The 9,609-nt window shown below is 37.0% G+C and overlaps 1 protein-coding gene across 4 annotated transcripts in view; it reads left to right on the forward strand.

Moving 5' to 3' along the window:
- The first annotated feature begins 8,213 nt into the window (after positions 1-8,213).
- Positions 8,214-9,609, forward strand: part of LOC144449238 (serine palmitoyltransferase 2-like) — a 28,389-nt gene continuing 26,993 nt past the window's right edge. The window contains exon 1 of one of the 4 annotated variants that reach the window (XM_078139753.1): positions 8,214-8,337. The gene's annotated coding sequence lies outside the window, so the exon portion shown is untranslated. Of the gene's footprint in view, positions 8,338-8,453; positions 8,754-9,609 lie in introns of those variants that run through there. The other 3 variants (XM_078139760.1, XM_078139782.1, XM_078139767.1) reach the window with 3 other exon arrangements.

Raw genomic sequence — 9,609 nt, forward strand, 5'->3', positions numbered from 1 at the left:
GCCAGTATATTTTGCAAAGATAACAATATTGTTGGATAAGAAAGTGAATAAGCATTAAAAAAGTGTATGTAATTATGCCTAGCAACAACACCTGTGCCCATACCAACAGTCATCTGATGGTGTATATTGCAAAGAAAACAACAGAAATAGGTAGGCAAATGAATAGATATTAAAATGTAAGAAAATAAACATAGCGGCAAGACCATGCTCATAGCAACAGTCAAATAATGGTATGTATTGCAATGATAAAAACTGGGATGGGTAGACTTGTTGATAAACATTTAAAAAGTGATCACATATGTACCTAGCAACAAGACCACGCCCATAGCAACAACCAAATGATGGCGTATATGGCAAAGATAAGAACAGGGTTAGATAGGCAAGTGGATAAACATCCAAAAAGTGAACACACACACCTAGCAACAAGACCACACCCATAGCATCAGCCAGGTGGTGTTGTATATGGCAAGAACAGCGATAGTTAGGCAATTAGATAAAAAATCATACAATGACATATAGTCAACCAGCAAGTAAGTTACTGCTCATGACAACAGTGAAACGATGTTGCATATTGCATAGGTAACAGCTGTGATGGATTGGCACATGGATAAACATTTTTTAAAGTTATCACATTGTACTACAATGCCATTAACGCTATTTTGAAGAAAGCTTCACACAAACTAAATTATGTATAATATCAATAATAACTTACGGGGGGGGGGGCTATTGGTGTCCAGTTTAATGATCTTTAATTTTCGCCAATATCAGGGACTTGGTCGCAGAGGGCGCCATACCAAAAGATGTTACAGTCATCTACAGTCTTCCTTGTAGTTTTGTGGCCCTGGTGGGTGAGAATACACGTGTGGTTTATTTTGGACATCCTTTTGAGGCTATACGAGGCATTGATAATATCACAACGAGCTTTTTCGTTTTTTTCTTCTCTCCTACATGGATATGGCCAATCTTATTTTCGTGGCCCACCCTTGGTTATCTATTTTGACGCTACGGTCCACGTACCATAAGAAGGGTATAAACCTCTGACCTGGCAATGTTCGCTTTGACAATCATGTGATTTTGATGTCCAGAAATTCTTGTGTGATGAAGTTCAGCGTGAATTCATAGGCCTTTATATCTTGATACAAACATAGCTGTGCCATTTATTGTTGTAGTTACCACTTCTGAATCTTGGCGTACCTTGTGAATTTTTCACTCAAACGCATTCAAATTGTGTTTATTCCTATAAGACTTTATAGAAGTAAAAAGGTACAGGTTTATAAATACACACGTATACGTCCCTGATGTTATGCAGGCCAGTTCGTCATGGCGGTTCTACTTTTGTTGTTGGCCCCTGAGGCAAAGGCAGTATTTGTGGAATGTTTAATATCGGGGTTGTATGATACATATATAGGTTGTCGTAACATGTATTTCCACATTTCTTGGTACGGACAAATATAACACCTACCTTGATCAACTGGTTCAGATTTTGGCGGAATCCTGTCATTTTTTTTTATAATGTCAGTCTTCACTTTTATTTAACTTTCAGTTACGATAGATATTTTCAACTTATCTGGAACTTCACCCAAGAGTTAACTAGGCAAGAAATATTCAAGCGAACGTGAATAAAACACCCATCTTCATGAATACATAATTGTTTGTATTATTAAATTGTGAGATACGAATATCGTTCATAGTCAGGGATCAGCTGTAGGGAATTACGACCAGAATTTACGATAGGAGGCGAGGCTAAGGAGGAAATATTTCGGTCAACATTTTTCTTGCAGCCCCCCCCCCCCTCCCTTAGTGTTCTCAACAAACTTTAAGCCTTCCCTCGAAATTAACTCAGCAATTTTCATAACCCGGCTCCCTTCCCCAAACGCAGGAGATTTTTTTATGCATTACGGTACCACTTTCTGCAAGCTGCAGATGTACAGTTATATAATGCAATGCTTGGTGCCTGCAATAGCATTTCACCCCATACTCGAGCGTCAAAATAGAACAAGAAGGTCGACTTATTTTCACGCGCGCCTATACAGTATAGTAATGCATGCTAAGAAATCGAATGTTCGTCAGTTTTATGAATATTCTATTTCAGGTACCGTTTGGTGAAGCCCCAGGAAATTTGGAAATGTACAAGCAAGGTAAATACCCCCCCCCCCCGTGTTAATTAGGTCCCAAGAGCCACGAATCAAGAGCAAAATATTTCAAGCCCTCCCCCCTCACTCCATGTCACCAGAATTTTCACAAATTTTGACGTGCCACTTCCTTCATTTTCGCCACAGCCCAGCCCCTGCCATAATTTATGCTTGTTCCTTTACCATTGCACATTTAATGTTAGGGATCCGTCGGTAGTACAAGGTGGCAACGGGAATCACGCCAAGTGAATGATATGTGACCCTCCCCCAGATTCCAGTTTCTAAAAACTGCCCCTCCCTCAATTTCCTTTCTCTCTATATATAACCCTCCCTCTTTTCAAATACTTCAAAAACATTATTGAAAACGAAATGCTGCTAGACGTGAAAAGGTTCTCAAAATCAATGCTAAGGACTCTATCCAGCCGTTGCTACCACATTGTTCAATTTTAAAGTTCTTGGTTGTTTAAAAAGAACACCAAAATGTCCTACCACTTCTTTTTTTAGCAAATGAGCAAATTTGGGCAAATTGATGAATATTGAGCAAATGCTGAGCTCGTGGAGATTGAATTGTCAAATTCCAGTACTTTCATGGACGTTTGCCAAGATTCGAATCATTCGAGCTCGCGATAGCGCGACAAGACAGAGAAGTAAATTTCTACGACCGTTGGGGACGCTATTCAATCGGTACACATGATCCACAGCGCATCGTCCCGTTTATATTCCAGCGCGATTCGATCGAGTTAAATATATGTATTTCTCTGTGTATTATAATTAGATATTAATTATCGATTTAAGATACTGAAATAATAATAAACAAGAAGTTGACAGAACTTTTTGATGTTGTCTTTATTCAATATTGTTATAGACACCAGAATTATTGTCTCATGCCCTAGGTCTGAGCTTTGCATCAGTACTGGTACGTTATATTCACCATTTACAGCGTGATAGACCTGAACTAAAGTGTGAATTGTTTACTCGCAATAGCGGAACAAAAATAAAAATGAATGTAGATTCAGAGCAATTCAATCCTTAAAACTGACATATTCATGATTTATTTACACCCGTGTCTGTACATTATAATCCCTTTCCTCGAATACAATACCTAAATGTACATGACAAGATCAGACAGGTAAAAACGGTCATAATTTAGTCGACGTGTAGATAGCAAGCATCGAGTCCACTTATTCACCATTACACCTTTATTAATTTTTTTTCGAAATATTGACGACACGCTAGCCATCATGGTATAAAGGTAGTTTCGCCTACGCATCAGTTGGAAGACATATATATCTCTACTCGTGTTGTATTTCGCCAACATTGTTCCCGGTAAGGAAGGAAGGAAGACAGTACATTTCTAGTGACTGCCAGCTTAGTCGTGAAATCAAGGTATGCATGGTTTTTATTCTCGAATGTCGACTTCTTTTTATTAAAAAAAGATACAGCTAATTGAAGGTACAAATGAACATTTTTTAAAGTTATCACATTGTACTACAATGCCATTAACGCTATTTTGAAGAAAGCTTCACACATTTCAGTCAAACTAAATTATGTATAATATCAATAATAACTTACGGGGGGGGGGCAATTGGTGTCCAGTTTAATGATCTTTAATTTTCGCCAATATCAGGGACTTGGTCGCAGAGGGCGCCATACCAAAAGATGTTACAGTCATCTACAGTCTTCCTTGTAGTTTTGTGGCCCTGAAGGGTGAGAATACAAGTGTGGTTTATTTTGGACATCCTTTTGAGGCTATACGAGGCATTGATAATATCACAACGAGCTTTTTCGTTTTTTTCTTCTCTCCTACATGGATATGACCAATCTTATTTTCGTGGCCTACCCTTGGGTATCTATTTTGACGCACTTTGGTCCACGTACCATAAGAAGGGTATAAACCTCTGACCTGGCAATGTTCGCTTTGACAATCATGTGATTTTGATGTCCAGAAATTCTTGTGTTAGATACAGTAGTTTTTTTAATCAAGCATTACGTAAAATATGCAATTTTTTAGTGGCTGAAGAATAGTTGCTCTGTAACATGTGATCTGTATCATTTATACATTAATTGTATGTTATTCTACAACAAATATGTCTAATTATTTGTAAACTTTTCTCAGTCAAGGTTAAATTTGATTGCGTCATCTGCATCATTTATACATTAATGCTACGTTATTCAACGTTATTTAATTTACTTTGTGTACTTCTCTCAAGTCATGATAGTTATAGAGTGGTTGGCTTGGAATCGACATGTTCTAGCCCCGTCGCCGCCGCGGCTAACGTTTGTTTGTAAGAGGCATCTAAATAATACTTTGATAGTAAGTTTGCTGCATGAGGTGTTTAGAATCACTTAGAATACTTCAAAATATGGTCTTCAACACCTGTTAGTTTTGCGATTTATTTTATAATATTAATAATCAATCTTTAATGAATCAATCTTTACTATGCTACACACACACCACCAGCCGAGTGCGGTATGGTACACATTTTAAAAACCAAAATGGATTATGAAAGGTTCACCATTGATAATAGTACATATATTAATATCGTTAATTTGAGTACACGTAACAAAAGCCTGGGGAGTTGTTAATGGTACAAAACATAAAAGGAAAATAATAACAAAACTAATAAACTATCTAAACGAACCATTACATAACATAAGAAAACTAATAAACTACAAAAGAAGCATTACATAGCATATATTGTATCTGGCCATTGTCCTCCTTTTAAGGGGGATGTGTCAAATTCAAAAAAGTCGATAGATTTTTCTTATACTTTGCATACCTAAGCAGTGATATCTGAAAATACTATGTCACCACCTTTGTTTTCAAGATAATGACCATTTCTTGTATCTACACATATTTGTTTCGGTCAAAATAAGTAGATTTACAATAATTAACTACATCACAATTTTTGACAGTTAAAGATTATCCCTAGAGCACTTAATGAACTTACATATTTTAGTGCAATGTGTATTATGTCCAGATATATTTGTTTGTAATTTCTTTTCATTATTTCATAAAATGCTATGTTATTTTATCCCTAGCTGCTTTACGATTTTTAAAGAAAAATGTAAGAAAACTGTGAAAAAGGATAAAAGTCCGTGATAGATTATTTGTATATGCTGTATGTGTACAATGTATTGTTCCAGCTATTTATCAATGACAAAATAATAGTGGGTCACCACATCCCTTTAAATTCTAGAATTGAAATTGTAACCCCCCACACCCCATCTAAATTTAGCCATTTTTGACAGAAATCTTTTATGAAATATTGTTGAATTTTGACAAAAATTAAAATGAGCTTGTTTAACTTTGCACATGTGTATGATGTACCGATGCATCTTCATAATTATACAACAAAAATAATTGTGTAGTATGCTAACTTTAAAATGCCAGTAAAAAGTGTGACCCCACCCCATCAAAATTTCAACATTTTGAACAAAAATCACTTGATATTGTATAATATTGGAACACACAGGCACCAAGGTATATTTTTGTCAGTTCACATGTATGATTAAATCAACTGCACTATTCACGTGTAGTGTTTATGTGTTTCTCCCAAAGCCAAAATGGTCATAATATTCATAATTATGACCCCCCCTTCCAAATTTAAACATTTTTGGACAAAATTCACATGAAATTTCCTAATATTGGAACACATGGGCACCAAGGGATAGTTCTGCCAGTACATAATTATGTATGATAAATCAACACTTTAGGGGTGAGGTCAATAGTTCAATGTAGGATATAAAGCTAAAAACATTTAGTCCCCCCCCCATAACTTAATTGGCCAAAATTTAAAATGTCCATCCATCCAATTTCAAATCAGTATGTGATATTTACTATGAATACAAAGCTAGTAGGTAGTGAGGAAAAATAGTTCTTTTGTTGACACTTTATGTTAGTGCTGTGCTATTGTGAAAATTCTTCCATTTCTCAATTTGGGGAATATTTTTTAAAAAGAAAATTATAATTGCATGTTTAGGGGTACAAACAGACCCATTAAAAAGTAAAATCGTTTCTGTGGGATGAGAACCTGACAACTAAAATACACCCCAAAAGTAAAAGAATTTAATTTTTCATCCTACATTGATTTGAAATATATATTAGTCTCGCATCTTATATCTCATTCTCACATTGTTGAAACAGTTAAATGTTGATTTCATGTAAGGAAATTGCTATTGTTATATTCCGGAGTGCGGTCACTATGAAATAGGAAATAACTCATATCAGTACCTGTTAATCCACTGAACACGGCATGCAGTATACTAGTCTTGCTGCTAGACGTTCGGGCTTTCTTTCGATGCTATAACTATAACTTATAAGCGAACGAAGTTCGCATGTGAGGGCCTGCCCGAACTCGGATGTTCCATCCTCGATAGCGTTGTTCGGCTGTGTGTCGTATTTTATCGGAAGAACATCCGAGGGCTAGCTGATAGACTAGCAGTATACTAGACGTACCTAGCCACATAATAAAGTGGCACTGCACACACTGTGAGGCCCAAAAGCTATGCTACTAGATGTATTTATTGATTTTGGGTACAATATTAGAACCTTATTGAAATCTTATTAATGTTACCATGGATACTTCTTTCATGGGGAGACAATGTAGATAGTTTTTACACAACGTACGGTCGTAGCCCATTGAAGAAGTAGTATTTTTCTCACTGTCTATTATTGTCCATGACCAGTCGCACGGTCATGGCCCAGTGAAGAAGAAGTATTTTTTTCTCACTGTCGATTCTCCACAACTGGTCATACGGTGTCATATTATACTGGTCAAACCCCATTTTTAAATACGAGAAGTAGCCTTTTTTCTCCACGATCGGTCGTACGGTTTCTAATAATTATCATAGTTGTTTTTCTTGTAATGACAAACATGGTTTTAGCATCGATGAGACATCAATGGTTTGAGAAAACGCGCACAAACAATCAAATGATTGACCTAGTGCTTTGACCCCATCAATCGCCCTCTAGCTCTGGTGACACTGCTGACCTATCGAGCGATATACTTCCAAAACGACATAGAATCAAACTGTATAGCAAATCTGGTTACCATAGTAACAAAGCAAAAACCCAAACAACGTACTTCATTTAATGGCGATATGGAATTATGGTCAGTATGTAAATTTCATGTGAATACCATACGAGTCGTTGTTTTGAAGTAATGCAATTAAAGTTTCCAAGTGTCATGTCAGTTTCATTTCGAGCAGTCGAAATCAAAGCAACTAAGGAGAAAATTGAAAGAAAATGTTTTTGCTTGTTTGTGGGGGGGGGGGGGTACTCAACTTGGATGACTTGTGTAGAAGCAGACATTTATGACCTGGGGGTATCTCAGGTAGAAAGTCTTGGATGTATTCAGACGCTACGGTTAATTGTGTAATACTAATAGTTCGCAAACTTGTATAAGTAACCTTTTTTATGGCCTCGATGTAATTTAGAAGTTCCGAATCAATGTTTTAAATGTTTGTTGGTGTTCTAGTCTGGTAACTCCTTAGCATGCCACCATGCTACCTCAACCCGATGACATTTTAATAGTAGATTGAGAGATGAAATTCTAGCGTCAGACACTGGGCGTGGTGTTATCTTTTTGGTATGGCCGATCCAAACTTTTCTGTTTCGCACGTCAATGTTTTTGCTTGACCAGCAATATAGGAGTGTGGTTGTTGATACATTTCATCAAGTCTAAAATTTTTAAGACAGTTCCTCTTTAAAGTCATGGTAGTAAAGCTAATTTTCTTCAAAAGGACTTCTGAAACTCATACGAAATTACCTTCCGTTCACCCTAAATCTCCAATTCAAGAGTACGAAAAAAACGTATAACACTTCACTTCACTTCCAAACACGGGTTTGTTTCGCGTTCGAATGTTGACAAGCTTGCAAGAGCGCCCGTTTCAGTCTGCGCCGAAAGTTGCGTCGTTGACGTAATTCGAATTTGACATCTCCTACCTTAACACTAAATTTATGAATAAATTTACGCGGTGAAAGACCACTCCGAGGTTTGTTCAGAGAGCCACAAATCGACATCCTCAATGACTATGTCGCACATCGACAGCGCAGCCAGCGGTGACATAGTGGTATTAGTAGGAGCCCCTTCTACAAGAGACTAAATCTACGCTGTGTGTACTGTACTAGCTGTGCCCATTGGAGCCTTCGGCCAAAACTAGTTTCAGGAGGCGATACTATTTGGGAAAAATGTAATTCGTGGTAAGGTTATCTAAAATGTCAATAAAAATCATATGCAATATAGTATGTTAATAGCTGCCATGACCTTTATCTTTTAGTATTCAGACAGTTCTCAGCCTGGCAATCGACAATCGGAATTTCTTTATTGCCGAGACTATTGCACAGTTTAATGTCACGACCTTGAGTTATTTTCCGGTTGTCGTCTGTTGTGTCCACCTATAGCTGCAGCATCATGCCACAATTGTATCGTGACCATATTTATAAGAGTTTAATTGCTGTTGGACTTATATATGTGTTTGTCGTAAGACATATTGACACAATACAGTATTTAAATCTTGGACTGCTGGTTGAACGTCGCCGGTAAACTCGCGTGAGTGATTTGACGTGAGTACATCAGGTGACTGTCTCCTAACACACTGTTATGTAAGAGTCGCTCAGTTAAGTATACATAATATCCTTGATCACCAGAGACTGCCGGTACTGAAAGATATGTTTTATTTTAATGCACATGTGATTTCTTATAATTTTGATCATCGATTTTTGCTGTCTGATCTCACTTCGGTAAGTTCTAGGCCTAGTGATGGGTCATTTCACGTGCACGTAGCTAGGTGAGCTATCACTATCGATCGATATCTGTGGTCCATATGTAGCGGCAAGTCATTGAAAAAGTTGCTCTAAGAACGTGTAACGAGTGGCTATATGCAGAGTCTAAAATGGACCCAATTGATCCTAAACCAAATCATGTACTTTTGTGATATCTGTCACCCTTAGTTCTAGACTGTTTCAGCCATAGTGTTCGCATTTTATTGACAGTTTCAAGAATTTTTACAATATTATGAAATATTAATGTTTGAATTTAAACTTTGACATCAGCAGATTTCACTCCCATACTAAAGATCACTACAGTATCAGAGCACAGTCACTTGTGAGCTAATGTTTCATTCCAGGATGATAAAATTCTGTTCTAGGATGATCACAATAGAAAATGATACTATTATAAAATAATATTTTCCGATACAATCATCTGTGACGGTATTTTTTGAATCATCGTAAATACCCCATAACGTCATTATTTTGTATTATGATCATCCTAGAATAGAATATTATCATCCTGGAATAAAATATTAGCTCACAAGTGACTGTGTATCGAAGGTCATAGAAAGTGCATACTGACTGTCTACAGGAAAGTCAAATCGTATTGCTTTAAACCCCCGTGGGTGGGGATGGGGAAGGGGGTACTTTGTTCGGGTTTGCTACACATTTGTCAAAACCTACGCCCCATTTCAAGCCTAT

This window comes from Glandiceps talaboti, chromosome 2, assembly GCF_964340395.1.
Source record: "Glandiceps talaboti chromosome 2, keGlaTala1.1, whole genome shotgun sequence".
NCBI lineage: Eukaryota > Metazoa > Hemichordata > Enteropneusta > Spengelidae > Glandiceps > Glandiceps talaboti.